This window comes from Panthera tigris, chromosome B3, assembly GCF_018350195.1.
Source record: "Panthera tigris isolate Pti1 chromosome B3, P.tigris_Pti1_mat1.1, whole genome shotgun sequence".
Taxonomy (NCBI): domain Eukaryota; kingdom Metazoa; phylum Chordata; class Mammalia; order Carnivora; family Felidae; genus Panthera; species Panthera tigris.
The window spans coordinates 13,060,281-13,078,795 of NC_056665.1; the positions used below are offsets into that span (position 1 = coordinate 13,060,281).

Genomic DNA, 18,515 nt, shown 5'->3' on the forward strand with positions numbered 1-18,515 from the left:
CTCCGCGCCCAGTCACCGCCACGCTGCTGGGACGCATCTTCCTTTTGTTGGCAGCCGGGCCGGACGAGGCAGCTCAGCGTGATCTCTTCCTCTTCGCCCCGCGGGTGCCCAGAGGCAGCAGCCGCCAGAGCCACCAGGGGCCGCGCCCGCGCTTAGGTGGGAGGTGGCTCCAAGGTGACGCGCGGCCACCTCCGCCCCCTGGAGGCGGGGCTGGCGGGCGGGGGCCAAGGAAGTCGCACGGCCCCGGAGGTGCCCTCGCCCCCGCCGCGTCCCGGCTCCTCTGGCGCCTGCGAGCGGCAGCCGCGGCGGGTCCCGGCAAGCGAGGGGCGCGCCTTGACCCCTCGGCAGCCCCCGGGGACGCAACCTCGGACAGGTGAGGGGCGGTGCGGGGCGCACCTGGCAGCGCGCGCGGGAGGGGCGCGGGGGCGCCGCCTGCTCTCTCCCGGGGTGGGCGTCTGTGCTCCCCACCGAGGTGAGAGGGGTCGGGGACCCTGAGGGCTCAGGATGGGAATCCAGGGAAACTCCTTCCCGGGACCCAGAAGGTGTGGCAAGGACGGGAGGCAGCAATCCGCGGCGGCTAGTCCTGGAGAGCGCACGAGGGGCGGGCAGCCTGCCGCAGGAATTCTTGGCTTTTGAAAAGGCACACCTTTGGCCCCCTCTGGGCGCAGTGGAGTCGGTCACCGCCACCGCCCGGGCTCTTTCTGCAGAGGTCAGCCCCTCATTTGGGTGGGATTTGACGCGCTCCCTCCTTGGAGACCTGGAGGTTCTGCTTTGGTGCCTAGCGCAGCTGCACGACAGCTGAAAGCTTTAGAAGACTTGTCTAGGTTACAGAGGGGTCTCTCGCACGTTAAAAAAAAAAAAAAAATACGGTGGTGGTGATGGTGAACTTGAGAGGCGATTGCTTCAGGAGTTAGTTCCCCAGCGCTCTGTCCATTTGTTAGGCAAATTGGGGGCGCTGATGGCTTTTAGAGATGGTTGCGTTTCCTTAAAGGGGTTAAAACATCTTAACGAACTTGTGTGCGGTGTCTGAGGGTTTCGGCGGCGTGTGGGTCCTTACGTAAGTGTGGGCTGGAAGTTACCTCGGCAAGGGCCACTTACGGCTCCCAGACAGCTTCCAGGTGAACCCTAGAGCTTGACAAAACCTGCTTCCCGAGAAACGGAACTTCAGGCAGACAGGTCTATGGATTATGGTTTCCATTAGCCTTCATTTTTTGTTTGGGTCAGCAGCATTTGAATTCAGTAAGTATTTGTTGTCTGCCTGTTAAGGGCGAACCTCTGCGGGAGCCAGGTTGGTGTGCTTTTGGTAGCAAGGGTATTGGGACGAAGGGGGCATTTTAGGGCACTCATTCCTCACAGGTGGGTGTTTAGAAAGGGCAATGGCACAGGGACGCCTCTTTAATCTCTGCTAATAAGCATTTAAATGCAGGGAGAATGCAAATCTCTGAAGACAGTCATTAGCCTGGCCTGCCACCCACCGGACAGGGACGATCAAACCTGTTCTTTAAAATAAGATTGTTAAGGATCCATTCTGCACCATCCACCATGCTGGGCACTTTATCTTGCTGCATAAAATACACACCATAGGTATTCTTCCCCCGGTACAGGCAGGGAAGAATTCAGCAATTCGTTCAAGGTTGTTAGTGCACCTGAGAGTGGCAGGTAACTATGTCCGAGGGCAAAACGCATACTTTTTCACTACTCCACAGTGCTGTGAGGCCAACAGTGTCAATCTGGCAGATTTAATGGAAAATAACTCAAATTTATATTCGTAGAACAATCCACGTCCTGGGACTGAAGGTCACTGTCGTGTATGAGTGTTGCTTTTATTCTCTTTGTGTGGTTGAACCATGGTCAGTCTGGGACAAGAAGATGAACAGCTTCTTCTTCTTCTTCTTTTTTTTTTTTTTTTAAATACAGAATTTATTATGTGTCTTCCTTAACATATTTTTAAGGACCCAACATATCCGACTGGGACAAGTCAGTAAAACTTTGTAGGCATTCCTTGTGTATTACGCATTGAGGTGACAGCCAGTTTTCATATTATTCATATCCATATCTTTTAACATTTTTGCAGCTGGATTTCATATCTTCCAGATGAATGGAATCCATCGTCGTCACCTAGAAAGGACTTTGTGTGTGTAAATCTATAATCATACATGAATATACATAACATTTACTTTAAAAGATGTACCCATTTTTCCTTAAATCTCTAGAAGTGTAGGGTACTGCAGTGTGCTTGTTTGGGAAGAAATCCTAATATCCCAAGTTTAGCCTTTGAGTAAGAATGATCCATAACAGCTCATACTTTCTTTAAGTTCCTGTAAACCACAAAAGTGATTTTCAAACTGCAATTATACTGTAGAGGATGAGAATGACAGTAAGCCTTTGAATTTTATGTAATATTTCAAAACTTGCTTTCTTAAAACCTTCCTTCTGATTGTGGGTAATTACACACAGAAATTGAGGGGTTTCATGTTTAAATTATCTTAAGGTGTTGAAAATAAAGTAGTGGTGTTTTTTGTTGTTGTTGTTGTGTGTGTTTAAGGGAGGCTTTTTGCCTGTGTTGAGACAATCAGGTGGGATCTTCTGCCTGGGTTGTGCCTGGCACAGTTTTTATTTTCTCTATCTTCATGTGACAGTGAAACTGATAGGCTGACAGCACACCTTGAAGTCCTCTTTAGGAGTATTTGAAATCCTGCCTAGAATGTGTTTGTAGAAGTGTGCGTGGCTTGGTGAGATGCTCTAACGAAGAGGCAGAGAGTGTTGAATTAGAGAAATTTCCAGAAAAGCCAAAGAGCCCAGGAGCAGAGTATGCATGAGATGTGAAATGGGCAGATCTCAATTTTTCGATTTGGGGATGTTTTTTAGGAAAAATAACGCAAAATGTGTTAGGAAAGTGGACGCTTATTTAGAATGGAAAAAGAAATGATAACCATTTGCTGGAGGTTCCTGTCTTGTCTCTGCTGAGATCTCTCCAATTTTCCACTTCCTCTCCAGCTGCTTTTGGGGAGGGGTGCTTTTCCCTATTCTCCTCTCCCCCCCCCCCCCAGTCTCCAGTCTCCGTCCTCTCTCCGCCCACAAAAGCGGTTCCCTACCCTCTGCGGCTTCTCGCTCCCCGAATTCACCTCTCCGCGCTGTGTACCTACTGAATTTTGTGGTTCAGGTTGTGCAGATTGTTGTATTAATCCTCCAATCAGTGTTCTAGGTGTGTAGGATGGTTTCGTGTTGGTCCGGCTGTATTTCATGGACACGAGACACACAAAAAACTTCCATGCTGTTCCGCCATCTTGGCTCCCATCTCTCTGCTGAGATCTTTTTGGGCAGTTTACCAGAAATACTTACGCAAAAATGCTTCCTGATTGCAACCTTCTCTCCCTGAGAACACTTAGCATCTCCTAGCAGCTTGTAGCCCTCGTAGGGGCCAGTAAGAGGCAGGAAGTTGAAACTTCACTACCTTCATAGAGTAAGAGACCAAGTTGTGGTTGGAGGGAGGCAAAGTACTCATGGTTGGCTGAGTGGAGTTGAGGCCGGTGGCTGGGGTGAGAGGGATACTGGTCTTATCGGGGACTCGGCATTTCATACCTAGTGATCAGTCCCAAGAGGAAGGCCCAGAGCTGGACTCCAGGACCTTTCAGTTTGCTTGGCTCTGCCAGTCACCATTTACTGAGGGTTTTCTCTGTCCCAAGCACTGACTCTGGTGAGGTCGTATTTGTCACCGAGCTCCTGGTGTCATGGAGCCGGTTTCATTATGACAGCACAGTGTTGTGGGTGCTGGCCTAGAGCCTGGAGGGCTCCTGATTGCTTGAACTGAGTTTGGAATTGTTGGTGGAGTTAGTGAGATGAAAGGGTCCAAGGTGGAAGGCTGTAGAAGGCCTGGAGGTTTGGATCTACACGCTTCCTCCATGGTTGCCGTGAGGCCCCCTTGGTTAGTGCTTCTCAACGTGTCCTTCCCGACCAGCTGAACGCACCCACTGGGATTAACTTCTTAGAAATGCACGTCCTCAGGCCCCATCCCGGGCCCCCCTGAATCAGAAACTCTATGTCTGGAGCATAGCAGTCTGCCCTCCTGATGATTCTGGTCTATGCCCAAGTTTGAGAACCACCGCTCTTCGTATTTACGAGCACTGGTAGGGCATAGATGGAATAAGGGGAGCATATAAGCTCATATATTGGGATTGGCATAGAGGTATCATTTATAGTATGATCACTGACATTTATTGAGCACCTAGATTGTACTCAGGCGTAGTGCTAAGAAATATGAACTCATTTAATCATGAATACAACCCCACAAAGCGGGCCTGTTGACACTTCCATTTAATTTGAGAAAACCGAGGCCCAGAGACGCCAGGGTAATGTCCCAGGGCACACAGCTGGAAGGCGGTTCAGCCAGGATTCAGGCGCCTTCCCCCTCTTCCTGCCCGGGAGAGTTTGCATCCGTGTCCTTGCTGTGGACGGGCATTGTCGGAGAGGCTGGAAGTCTACCTGGAATGTCCCTGTTTAACAACCCACGGTGATTTGCTGATCACTTGGGGTCAACAGGCTTTTCTTTAGGGACACATTGCCGGAGGACAGAGGAAGAATGGTGTCAGTCCCTCCTAGTGTGAATTTCTAAGGTTCCCTAAGCAAGTGGGCACGATTGCACATACACGATGAGTAACACAGAAGATGCCTCTTTCCCTGGCATGATTATGGGCTCATATGGATTTCTCCTGTGGGTGACTGTGGAAGGTGGCCTTGTTTTGGAATGTGAGCTTCATCTATTAGCATGGAGGCCTTTCTTCCAAAGGCCAGTTCCCTGCCCAGAACACAGAGGGCTTGAAGATGATGGTGTGTTTGTCCATCGTGTCCTGGAAGGCATCTAGAAAACCTATGCTTGCTTTGCAAGGTCACGGTTGTTTGTTTGGTTGGTTTTTTTCCTGAAAACAATTATTCCCCATAATTTTGTACATTTTTTAAAAAGTTTATTTAAGTGGAGAGAGAGAACGAGCGAGCATGAGCAGGGGAGGGGCAGAGAGAGAGAGAGAGAGAGGGAGAATCCCAAGCAGGCCCTGCACTGTCAGCACAGAGCCTGATGCAGGGCTTGAACCCATGAACCGAACTGTGAGATCGTGACCCGAGGAGAAATCAAGAGTTGGATGCTTAACTGACTGACCCACCCAGGCGCACCTGCAATTTTGTGCCTCTTATCGTGGAATACCTCCATCATTTCAGGCAGCATGAAAAAAACCAAACAAACCACACAGCTATAGATGTGAGTCCATGTGTGAGTGTATCAGACGATGGTTTGCCTTTGGGTGCGGACCTCAGGTTACCGTGTGTTCGGTTCCCGTCCGGAGACAAATGCGTAGACCAATGTTAACTTGAGTCTATGGCAGGCAGCGGAACGTAATTCTGAGAGTACTGGCCGTCTCAGCCATGCATTTGTTCATTCACATGGTCATTTGCTGCCTGCCTCGTTGCGCTAAGTGTTGATATTAGGCACTGGAAGGAAATACGGTGGTCGCTGGACAGGTGTGATCCCCACAGAGGCATAGGGACAAACTTGCTGTGCAGTACCTTGGCTGAATGGAGTCAGCTGCCCTAATTCTGGCAGTGAGTCAGTGGGAATGGAGTTAAGAAGTTATATTAGTTCAGGAGAGAGATTGCAGGGCTTGGCTGAAGGCAATAGGGAAGCAGGGGTGTTTGAAGGCTGGGGAGGTGTCTTGGACGTGGCAGAGGTGACCAGATGGATGTGGGTGATGGGAGAAAGGGAGTATGGGGGCTGAGGTTTGTGCCTTGGGCCCCTAGGTTGGTGCCAGCGTCGCAAGTCAGGACTAGATTGTTTTCAAAGAATAATAATGAGTTTCGTGGACACTGTGAGTTTGAAATGTCTGGCTGATTCCAGGGTAGAGGTTTGAGTGCATTGAATAATGCAGCTGATATAACAACTGAATAATTCAAGGGGCTGAGTAATATCAACAATTGAATAACGCCATCTCTCCCAAGGAGAGGGCATAAGCGAGAAGCAGGTCTCAAAGGAAACGTGGACATTTCTCCTGGCAAACGCAGGATAGGAACAAATTCCAGTTCCTTGGATGGGAAAGGTGAAAAAGGTTTACTTCCGCTCATTCTTCAGAGGGTGGAGATACATTCTCTGCTCACTTTGGCCTTTCACGTGTTTGACAGCCTGGCCCGTGGGAGGAGGGCTGTGGGGTGGAACAGCAAACAAGGGCAGGAGAGTGACAAGGGGCTTGCTGAAAAGCTTGCTTCCAGAATTTGAGTCCATGTAATTGTCATAACGTAAAATGCTTACCATCTATCCCCTTAGTTATTTTCTCTTGTTAAAAGCACTCATCTATCACATATATATATATCATGTTTATTACAGATTAACTCATTGTATCATTTGCTAGGTCATACAGGTTGGCCAATGCTGTTTGGTAGATGCTGCTGCTGCCAATATTATAAGATTAATATCTGTGCAGAATATCAGGCGGGATTAGGTGGTCAGAGTGGAGCCAAAGGCGTGTTTAAAGCATGTGTTACAAAGTGGTTGACATGAATAAGTGTGTGTTCTTTTTATCCAAAGGCTAGTAATTGAGCCTATATTACAGGCAGTATGTGCTAAGGTTTTTGTTGTGAATCAGACGGGTAGCTCCCTGGCCCCTGAGAGTTTACAAAGATGCAAAGTCGGATAGCTTAGCAAGTGACTACAGTAAAGCGTGCTGTTTGCACAAGGTGCTAGCCAAGTACTGAGGGGCGGCCTCCAGAGATAGGGCTGTTTACACTTAGCAGGAATGGTCAGCTGGCGTTAGCCAGTAGCGGGCAGAGATCCCTCTGGGCCGGGGCCCCAGCCTGGAGCCAAGTTTGGAAAGAACAAAGAGGTCGTTTTCAGAAGTTGCTGGATGAATGCTTTTGAGGAACTGCAAGGTTAGGAGCATCTGTGTCCATCAAGTCAGAAATCTTCACGGGAGGTTGTGACCTGATCAGGAAAACTAGAAAAAGAAAGTATCGAACCTACCTGTGTGACTGTCACCGTGTTGGGATCCAAGATGCGAGCAAGGTGGCACTACAGAAGTAAAACAAAAACCAGACCGAACAAAAATAATGATTGTGGTGGTAATGTAATAATTTGGGTTTTATTTATTTATTTTTTGGTGGTGGTTGGAAGGGGACTATTTTAGACATTATGAAAGATGTTGGGGTCTAGTCTGAGAACTTAGTATATCAGAAAAGGTCTCTAGGGGCGCCTGAATGATTCAGTCGAGTAAGCGTCCAACTTTGACTCAGGTCATGATCTCAAGATTCGTGAGTTCGAGCCCCGCATTGGGCTCTCTGCTGTCAGCACAGAGCCTGCTTAGGATCCTCTGTCTCCCTCTCTCTGCCCCTCTTCCTCTCTCTCTCTTTCTCTCTCTCTCTCTCTCAAAAATAAACATTAAAAAAAAAAAAAAGAAAAGAAAAGGACTCTATATTACCGGGACCACAGTAACCAACATCATTGCTCTCACAGTCTTGACTAATGTAAAACATTCCATAATTATTGTACATGCAGGTTCCTAGGTTTCTACTCTGAAAATGGCCTTCGGGATCAGTCTTCCACCTCCTGTTGCTTCCTCCTGAGTAAGCCGGGGCCCAGAGGTCCTGCAGGCTTGCGTACCTTCCCTGTCTGTCTGTCTCTCTGGCAGACCTGTCTGTCTTTGTTTGTCATCCCACTGACACGCTTCACTTGGACAGGATTCTTGTCTGTTGCTGGAAGAGGCCCTATCGCGAGCTGTCTCCATCCCTTCTCGAAGTCTTTGTGCTGCTCTCCGTCCGTATTTCCTCTTTGGTATGTTTGCCGTGCACTTTCTTCCAACACAGTTTAGTGTTGGCGATTCTTGGAGGAATCTTGGGAGGAAGTTGCTTTCAGCACTTTCAGGCCTGTCTAAACAGGCAGAATTTCTCTGGTATTTCTTTAATTCTCTTAGATCTATTTGAGCTGGCACAGAAACATTTAGCTTTTTTTTTTTTTTAATTTTATTTATTCATTTTGAGAGACACAGAGACAGTGTGAGTGGGGGGAGGGAAAGAGAGAGAGAGAGAGAGAGAGGTGGGGGGGATCCCAAGCAGGCTCTGCACTGTCAGCACAGAGCCCTGCAAGGGGCTCAAACTCTCAAACTGTGAGATCATGACCTGAGCCACAACCAAGAGTCGGATGCTTAACTGACCGAGCCACCCAGGCGCCCCCAAAACACGTAGCTTCAGGAAGGAAGGAGAAAGAAGGTTCTCAGGAAGTTTCCTCTGTTAATATTTGAACCAGAAGACCTGGCAGAACGGAGAAGGTACATGATGAATTGTTTCTAAACATCGTGAACTATTTATGTGATTAAACAAAAAGAGTTTGAACATGTAGGTGCGGCCCTGGTCATTAATAACAGATTGGTATATGGTTGTTGTATTAACTACTTCCTTTCTGACTTTCCGCTTTGTGTCAATTTCTGCCTTTATCACCATGAACTTAAGATTATAAGTCAATGCGTGGGGCACCTGGGTGGCCCAGTCCGTTAGGCATCTGACTCTTGGGTTCGGCTCAGGTCATGATCTCATGGTTTGTGGGATCGAGCCCCGCATCAGGCTCTGTACTATTCGTGTGGAGCCTGCTTGGGATTCTCTCTCTCCCTCTCTCTCTCTCCCTCTCCCCTATTATCTCTGCCCCTCTCCCACTCACACTATCTCTGTCTCTCTCCAAATAGGTAAACTTAAGAAAAAAGATTGTAAATCAATAATTGATGGCTTCGTTTTTGTGTTCATTGCCAATATATGCCTTTTCATCGATGTTTTCTCTTCTAGTGGAAGTTTTTCGTTTTCCCTGGTTTATAGAACATACCAACAAGTGCCAGCTACCTGACATGCTGAGCTGCTGGGTGACGGCATCATATCTCATTCTCAGGAACCCTGCTGGATAGGAGCCGTCCCCATTATATAGATGAGAACACTGAGAATCAGAGAATAAGTTGTATAGGGTCACCTCGTTGGTTGGAAATTTAGTTTCTTCCCGCTACTACTCCATCCCAAGAGCCAGGGCTATTTTTTTTTTTTTAATTTTTTTAAACGTTTATTTATTTTTGAGACAGAGAGAGACAGAGCATGAACAGGGGAGGAGCAGAGAGAGAGGGAGACACAGAATCTGAAACAGGCTCCAGGCTCTGAGCTGTCAGCACAGAGCCCGACGCGGGGCTCGAACTCCTGGACCGTGAGATCATGACCTGAGCCGAAGTCGGACGTTTAACCGACCAAGCCACCCAGGCGCCCCGAGCCAGGGCTATTTTAACCATTCCACTCTGACTTATTTTCCGGCGAAATTGTTTCACCCCAAAACTAGAGAGAGTCTCCAGGACCCATGACATCTACCATTCCAGGTATTTCTCTGTGTCGTGGGTTTGGAAGCAACTGCTTTGTGCTTTCCCAGGCTGAGTGCAGAGTTGCAATGCTTCCTCCCAGAGGCTGCTTTAAAAGCCACATCGATAAAGCTTTGGAATCCTGCTAAACCCTGTTCTGGAGACGGATTTGGCAGGATCTTGATAAATGAGACACTTTAGAGCAATTTCCTGCCAGGAGACTGTGAATACACGAAGCTAGACACTGTGGAAAGGTCTCTCTCTTTCATCTGACCCAAGTGATGCCTTAAACACATCATTGTTACAATAAATTTGTGTAGCAAAGCAAGCAGTCACTTACGTGTAAACCCTACGGTTAATTCCACATGAGAACAAACCCCTGAGAACAACTTCACTGTGTTTTATGTTTTTGAATTGATGTCAGCTTTTAAATATATACAGGTGTTGACATTTTAAAGCCCAGATAAAATTCTTGTGGTACTGTTGATTGGATCTGGGTGCTTTTTTTGCTAGTGGTTCATGTATAAGCATTAGGCCCAAATGAGATCTTTCAGGGGTCCACGGTGCACAGACGCGGTTGATATTCTGGTTGATGGGGGCTTGCTAGAGTTACTCTTGCTGAATATTCTGCCTGTCCCCATGGGGACTTCTGAGATACCTCTTAGGAACCTTCCTTTAATCTAGATAGTCTGTGTTCTCTTGGAACACAGAAGGAAGTAAAAAATAACATATTTCAGGCTCTGTTCATTATACTTCCTTCAGGGCTGTATTTCGCCTTTCCGCTAAAGCTGCAGGACGTAACCAAAGTTGCCCAGCACCTGTACCCTCCTGTCCCGTCCACAGCCTCACGCACCTTTGAGTAAAGCACTCATCAGTGTTGTCTGTATTCATTCCAATTCGAAGTCAGTCATTTCATGATATGCAATGCACGATGAGCTGTTTTTGTTGTTGCTAAACTATGTTTTTAATGTTTATTTTTGAGAGAGAGAGAGAGAGAGAGAGAGACAGAGTGCCAGTGGGGGAAGGGCAGACAGAGAGAGGGAGACACAGAATCTGAAGCAGGCTCCAGGCTCTGAACTGTCAGCACAGAGCCCGATGCGGGGCGCGAACCCACGAACCGTGATCGTGACCTGAGCCAAAGCTAGACGCCTAACTGACTGAGCCACCCAGGTGCCCCCTAAACTATTTTTTGATATAAATTTTGCTGAGCAGTGCTGGGTGTCTTGTTGGTGTGATTTTGGTGGTTTCTCTGGTTTGTAGTAACATCCTGAATCTGGCCAGATAGAAGACCAGCCCCTGGTTATGAAATTTTCTGTTGTTTTGTTTGTTGTTGTTTTTTGCTAGTGGCTGTGGGTTAAAGTTAACTGTCTTAGTGCTTATAAATCATTGGTTTTATTGCTGCTTTTAACATTTCTTGATAAGGCATGTATGAAATACTATAGAGCAAAACTGCTTTTACGTCCATATGTATATTTGCACTATGTGCTGGTATATGAATATTTTTTTTTCCTGGAAATCAGCAGTAGAAACTTACTAGTTGTTCCCTTATGAAGATGGTCTAGTCTAGGCTGGGTCACTTTTCATTGTGTGCCTCTGAACAATTACAGTTTCCTAAAGGCATAACTTGAGACAGATCTTGCCAGGGTTAATTGGATGGTGAAATTACAGGCCTTTTTCTGTGGTCCCTAAAATGTCACTTAAAAAAGCTCATCCTTGGACATGAGAATATTAAAAGTACTTGTAATCGGCTTAACTTGTTAAAGCTTTTAAAAACTCTTGGTATTTAGTTTCAGATGTTATGAGCCAAGCATCTTCTCCGTTTGGGATCAGAACTAGCCCTACAATGCATGCTGCTTGAAGGGATACCAGAGAAGAGGGGCGCCTGGGTGGCTCGGTTGGTTAAGCGTCTGACTTTGGCCCAGGTCATGATCTCATCGTTCGTGAGTTCGAGCCCCACGTCAGGTTCTTTGCTGACAGCTCAGATTCCGTGTCTCCCTCTCTCTCTCTGCCTCTCCCCCTTCTCGCACTCTGTCTCTGTCTCTGTCTCTATCTCTCAAAAATAAACATTAAAAAAAATTAAAAACAAGTCAATGATAACAGAGAGGAAAGTGTCCAAGTTCTTCTCTCCACTCAGTAAGCCTCCCTGGAGGCCATTGCGGGTGAGGGTAGGCAAGGGGTGGGACCACTTAAGAAGCTCCCACCCCAGTACAGCAATGATGGAGTTTCACACTATGACTCCCTTGACTCACCGTGACTCAGTTACTGGGAAGGGCCCCGATTTTGGACTCAGACACATCCCAGGCTCAGATATCAGCTCTGCCATTTTTAGGACGTCAAGTGTCTCCAGAGCTCTGGTTTCTCACTTGTAAAATGGAGTTGCACGCACGTCAGTGGGGGTGATGTGAGTGTGAGTAACGATCTCTGAAGAGTGCCTTGTATATAACGGATCGTAAATACATTCCTATTCTTCAAGGAAAAGGAGGAGGCTGGCTACTTGGCCATAGGTAAGCCTGCAGCAGACATTTGGATAAGCGAGTGCCTCCAGTGTGACGGCAGCTTTTGCCCAGAGATCAGACCTCTCTGTGCTGTTGCTGTTTGGTTCTATGCTGCCTTCTGTCCAGAAGAATGAGAAAAGATAGGACAGACAGCCTGCCTAGGAGCTGGTAGTAAATTGCAGCATTTCAGAAATTAACTGGAGACACATTTCAGGGAGCAAGAAAGCTGACCTCTCCGTCCAGTCCGTTCTACTCAACCTGAGGCTGTTATTTTTAGAGTTGAGACGCTACCCCCTCCTTTTTTTTTTTTTTTCTTTTCTTAACTTTAGATTTTTACTTTCACTTTTAAGGCGTTCTTCCCTTTTGCATTTTAAAGTAAGTCTTGACGTGAGAAAGCTGGTCTTGGGCATGCACGCATTGATTGCATTTTCTTGGTGATTCCAGTATCATTTGATGAGAGCCCCGCCACTCCTTGGGGAAACCAGACCGTATTTCCTAAATATATGTGGACGAATTAATACCTCGGAAGGTTGACTTTGGAAGGTGACACCTAATCAATGGCTTCGTTGGGTTCATAGCCTACGTTTCTGATTGCTTAAAAGGAGAGGGGGGAAAAAAAAGTATTGATTAGCCAGGATTTCGTGTTTCGATGGAGCCATAGAGAAAACAAAAGCAGTTCTTGCTTTCAAAAAAGTATAGCTCCGTGGAGAGTCGAGATAGATCTTCCTGAAAAGATTATTAGAGGCTCCCTCTTGGGAGCAGAGAGGGTTTTAAAGTGGGGGCGGGGGGGCGAGTTCTGTTTGGACTGAGAAGCAGAGGGAAAATGTGGCTTGGGTCTGGGGAGGAAGTGACCCTCAAAGTCATGCTGAGGTCTCTGGGGAGAGAAGGGCACTGTTTATGTCTGTTCCGCCCACACCGCCTGGCCTCCTGGAATTTTGCCGGTAGGCCCTTTACTGTGCTGCCCCTTTTAGGAACTACGTCTGTGAAGCAGGAAGCTGGGTGATAGAGACCGAGGGAGGGACACGGTGGCATAAAGAATGAGAACGTAAAGTTGGGCTGCTAGGCCTGCGCGTGGCTCTGGTACCTGTGAACCGTGTGATGTTGGGCAAGTCACTTAAGCTTCCTGTGCCTCAGTTTGCCCATGTGTGAAATAAAGCTTCTGATAGGATCTACCTGATAGGGTAATGAGGATTCAGCGGCAACATACCCGCAGTTTGGTAGGTGACGCCCCCCCTGCTGTTGTTTTGGTAAACCTCGATGGCGGGAGGCTCGTGTTAGCTCTAAAGAACTAGAACGTGTCATGTTTGCTGACCCTAACGATTGCCTCGTATTTAAAAACGCACTTGCATCATTTTAGCTCCACGGGGAGGTTTGTTTCGGATGTTTCTGATCGCTCCACGCCTTTTTCTAGCTGGTAGTCTATGAAATGAGCTGCAAAGTGCACGCCATGAGAGACCCCAGACCGTTGGGTGAGTTCATTTGGGAGCTATCCATCGAAGTTGTGCTGAGACAGGGTACGCTTCATCGAGCTGGCGCTGACATTGATGGAATCCAAGACATGGGGGAGAAAGAAATCGATACAACCTTTTTAAAAGATAGATGGTTTTAATATGGATAATAGTGTGCTTTACCTTTTCATTTGAGAGATGCGTCTGTAATGGAATGCCATATAAACGCTAATGCGCGCTGACTACTTCCTGATAGTGGGTAACCCCTTTGGGCATTGAGATAAAAAGTTCAGTGATCTGGGCACATGTCACTTTGATGTGTCATAACAGGTTGAGAAACATCGTCTTCAAATGAACCATTAATGAACCTTTAATCTGTGTTTAAAAAAATCCAAAACTTTCTTAACACACAGGCTTGGTTGTGTGTATATATAAGATTCGTTTTATTTCACTCACGGCAGTTTTCCACATTTGCTTTAGACATTTGAATTAGTTTGCAGGTGACGGAATGCACGTAAATCACTTGCTTGTGCATATGTTTTGAAGGTCCCCGCTGTTGTCTTTTCTTCTCTTGGGGACGCTAGCTGTCTCAGGACTGAAAGCGATCTCAGCTTACTGAAATCCAAATGTTGATGGGAGGAGGGAACAGTAGCTGGCCTTGTAGACCTGCCGTCATGCCCAGTTTGGGGGCCCTGGAGCCCTTGGTGGATAGTTTCAGCGATCAGTTTATGTGGGCTCCTTTCTTTGCTGGAGTTGACGGGCTTCATTGTCAACTTGCCGATCGCAGTTTCGTAAACGCGATACGAGTAGATCGTTCCATTGTGAAATGATTGGGGAAACCCAGATGGGAAGGTGCAGGCAGATAAAATGTACCCCATCCTCAGCAGGAGGAGCCTCTAAAGAGGGCCTCTAACAAGGCTGTGTCAGGACTGGCCGCCATTACTGATTTAATGGTCTGTACCCAGTGCATGGAAGCTGCCCGCACAACTTATCACAGAGCAATAAATATGTTACCCAACATCAGTTGATAATGAAACATTTATTAAAAAGCTTAATACAAGTGGAGGTTTTTGGGTTGATGGAATATACCGGTCTCTGTGCAGGCTTGGAGTTCTGGTAAATATCCCGTCACGATAGTAGTAGAAGGAATCGCCCTCCGAATGAATTCGTTCATTCCCATTCCCTCCAGACTTAACTGCTGTGTGCCAGGTACTGTTCTAGGTGCTGAAGATGCAGGGCTGAACGAGGCAAACACAGTCTCATCCCCTCAGAGGACTTCATTATTATGGGGGGGGGGGTGGGAGTGGATGGGGGAAGACCAAATCAATTAATCAGCTAAGTTGGAGGCCATGATGAATGTCAGGTGTGACAAGAGATTATGGCGCAGAAGTGCAGTTTCATACTAGAGGGCCAAGGTCAGGGCAAGGTTGAGGATTCGGGTTAGGGTTAAGGTAAGGCTCCCTAAAGAGGCGATGGTTGGTCTAGACCTGAAAGGGCTAAGTGTTTGATCCCTGGGAGAACAGATTATGTCACTGACAGGTCTGAACCAACAAAACAACATCCCTAGACTTTTACCCCAAATGTTCGCTGCACCCATTTCCCCCTCGTTGGGGGCTGCTGCTTTCTCCTTCATGCAAGTGTTACTGTCAGACCCGGTAAGACTGAACATCATGGAAAGGATGACCACTCCTGGGCGGGGTCTTCACTGTGGGTTCAGTGAGTTATCCTCCTTGCTCACAGCCCACGGTGACAGAACTTTGCATCCCACAAGAGCTCCTTCTGTTTTTACTTGCCCATTACATGGGCTGGTAGGGTGAGCCCAGGGCTGTGGCGAGGTTTGCTCTAGCTTGCCTTTCATGGCTAAAACATACGTAATCTCACATGATGCTGTTAGCTTTTTGGAAATGACACACTGTCCTATTCTCACTCGGTCAAGATCTTACCACTTGGGCGGCGCCTGGGTGGCTTAGTCGGTTAAGCGTCTGAGTTTGGCTCAGGCCACGATCTCATGGTTTGTGATTTCGAGCCCCATAGCAGGCTCCGTGCTGGCAGTGCAGAGCCTGGTTGGGATTCTCACTCTCTTCCTTTCTTTCTGCTCCTCCCTCCTCGTGCTTTCTCTCTCTCTCTCAAAATAAATCAATATGAAAAGAAGAAATAAAATAAATACAAAAAAGATTCCGTCAACTGTGTCAAGATACGTGCTGGAAATTAGAGCTTCATCTTCTTTCAGAGTGACTCTTTTCAACTATGGATTATTTGTAGCCTTTTTCTGTCAATTATGAAGCTTTGAATTGTATTGGGTATTTACAGAAAATGAACCAAAGCAGCCAGAGCAGCTTTGCGATGGTGCGAGTGTCTGACTCAAAATCCTTTATGCTCTGGAAACTCGACCCTGCCACAGGGGCCTCAGTTGGTTCTCTGTTGATTAACTCTAAGTACAGAGCAGTGTATTTTGTCTCCTTCAGGACAGAAAATACTGGTAATACAGAATTAAAACTTTATAGGAAGGCAACAATTTACAAAATATTAAACCCAAACCCAGATGCCATTCAAACACTTGTGTAGATAGATATTTATACAGGTTGTTTTCCCTCTGGAAGTTTCTGTTCTGTATGAGATAGTGAACATGAAAACAGGTAATGGCAAATAAATAAGAACTCTAACAGCCTAATAACAGAACAGATTAACTAAATGTCTGTCATAATTCCCTCATGCATCTGCACCAGGTGAATGAAGTGACTGCATTCATTTTTAAGAATTTATTTCTAGAACATTCTAAAGCTGTATGCCTGGATTTTACTATCTTGCCTGTTGGAGCAGAACTAATTAGCTCTGTCGTGTTTTGGGTTGCCAAGGCCTCTTGAGTTGATCATTCTGAGGAAAGTCTTAGAATACTCTTGATTCTTAGATAGGATTTATGTTTTTGATATTAGTGCCAAGAGACAGATGGCAGTTCACTGGCATAGAGCCACTGCTCCCTTTTCTGAAGCCCAGGGCAGATATTCATGCTGATGACTTTGTGTTTCCTGTTGAGTCTCAGAATCATTTGCCGTAATTGTTCATCAGGCCACTACCATCGGTTGATCTGGGTTGGCCATCAGAAATGTGGTTGTCATCTAAGATGATTTTGGACTGAACTTTCCCTTTCTGTTGGAGGAAAGTGCACAAACACAGAGCGTGAGTGGGGGAGGGGCATAGAGAGAGAGAGAGAGAGGGAGGCACAGAATCCGAAGCAGGCTTCAGGGTCCAAGCTGTCAGCACAGAGCCCGACACGGGGCTTGAACTCACAAACCGTGAGATCATGACCTGAGCTAAAGTCAGATGCTCAAGCGATTGAGTCCCCCGGGCACTCCAGCATGGATTGTCTTTAATATACTTGAAGTCTAAAAGTACATTAAGGCAAATCACTGGCCTCTCCAAAGAACTAACACCATGGAATAGCCTTGAAAACAAATTTATCTAAGTGGATTTGTACCTTACAATGGGGGAACTGAGAGTTGTGTAGTTTTCCTTTTATTAACTCAGTGAGGGTCTGAACTCATGCAGACATGAACTCTGCGAGGTGAAATCACTGAGAGAACAGTCATAAAGTTAAGAGAAAACTGGCCTGAAATAATATATTTTGATTTTTTATGCTTATTTATAGAATTCAGCGTGAAAGGACCAAGATAGCACAGTCGACACACAGCATAGCCCAACAACTTTGGTACAGAAATGATCCATTTTGGGGGAAGAGCTGTCTCCTTTGTGTTATTTTAAGTTTATTTATTTATTGAGACAGAGAGAGAGAGAGAGAGAGAGAGAGAGAGAGAGAATCCCAAGCAAGCTCCAGGCTCTGAGCTATCAATGCAGAGCCTGAGGTGGGGCTCGACCCCTACAAACTGTGAGATCATGAACTGAGCTGAAATAAAGAGTCGGACGCTTAACCAACCCAGCCCCCCAGGCACCCCTCCATCGTGTTATCAAATGTGCATTGATGTTGAGTATTTATAGAGTGAGAGGCAGTAGAAAATGTCCTCATAGTCAAGTTTTAGCAAATATTTTATCCAAATGAGAAGCAATATGTTGATATTTATATAATGACATAAGAAGGGTGGCTAGGGACAATGATTTGAAAGCAGTGGCCCTTTGATAATACGGTGGAAATTTCACGTACATATGTAGGCTAGAAGCGTCTCTTGAAAACATCGGGCCACCTCTAGCCCTGTGCTGTCTCTGTCTTTCCTCAGTCTCCACCACCACTCAGCCTGCATGTATTTTTTTTTCCTTTTCTGGCACCCGTGGTCCCCTGGGGTTCGGACCCTCCTGTAGGAACATATGTCTTATTATTTCACCTAATGAACCTCTTAAACCTCTTAAACGTACCGCTTTACGGATCTGTGTATTCACTCCGGCCTCATCACTTAAGTGATAAAACTTAATGTAGATTTTGTTTCAAATGCTGGTAAACTAAAGTTTACCATCTTAACCATTTTCTGAGCACACAATTCAGTCCTTAAGTCCATTCACATTCTTGGGCAAGTATCACTACCCTCCGACTCCAGAACTGTTTTCATCTTGCAAAACTGAAACTCTGTACCCATTAAACCACCATTTCCCATCTTTCCCTCCCTGCAACCCCCACCCCCCAGCCCCCGGCAACCACCGGTCTGCTTTTTGTCTCCACGAATGTGACTATCATGTGGTAGAGTCCTTAGTGTTTGTCCTTTTGTGACAGCCTGATTTCACTTAGTATAATGTCGTCGCGGTTCATCCATGTTGTAGCAGGTGTCAGAACTGTCTTCCTTATAAGGTAGAATAATACTCTATTCTATGTATGTACTACCTTTTGCTTATCCATTCATCCAGTGATGGACTTGGGTTTTTTTCATCTTTGGCTATTGTGAAGAATGGTGCTGTGAAGATGGGTTGGTACAGAGAGCTCATCAAGTCCCTGCTTTCACTTCTTTTGGGAATATAACCAGAAGTAGAATTGCTGGAACATAATATAAGCCTGTTTCATTTTTGGAGGAGCCAGTATCCTGGTTTCTTTCTTTTTATTTTTTTAATTTACATCCAAGTTAGTTAGCCTATATTGCAACAATGACTTCAGGAGTAGATTCCTTCGTGCCCCTTACCCATTTAGCCCATCCCCCCTCCCACAACCCCTCCAGTAACCCTCTGTTTGTTCTCCGTATTTAAGAATCTCTTATGTTTTGTCCCCCTCCCTGTTTTTA

The 18,515-nt window shown here is 46.4% G+C and overlaps 1 protein-coding gene across 11 annotated transcripts in view; it reads left to right on the forward strand.

Annotated features, from left to right (window-relative positions):
- Nucleotides 1-206: 206 nt before the first annotated feature.
- MCTP2 (multiple C2 and transmembrane domain containing 2) overlaps nucleotides 207-18,515 on the forward strand; it is a 268,029-nt gene continuing 249,720 nt past the window's right edge. For 6 of the 11 annotated variants that reach the window (XR_006218419.1, XR_006218422.1, XR_006218420.1 and 3 more), the window contains exon 1: nucleotides 207-373. The gene's annotated coding sequence lies outside the window, so the exon portion shown is untranslated. The other 5 variants (XR_006218425.1, XM_042988138.1, XM_042988137.1 and 2 more) reach the window with 3 other exon arrangements.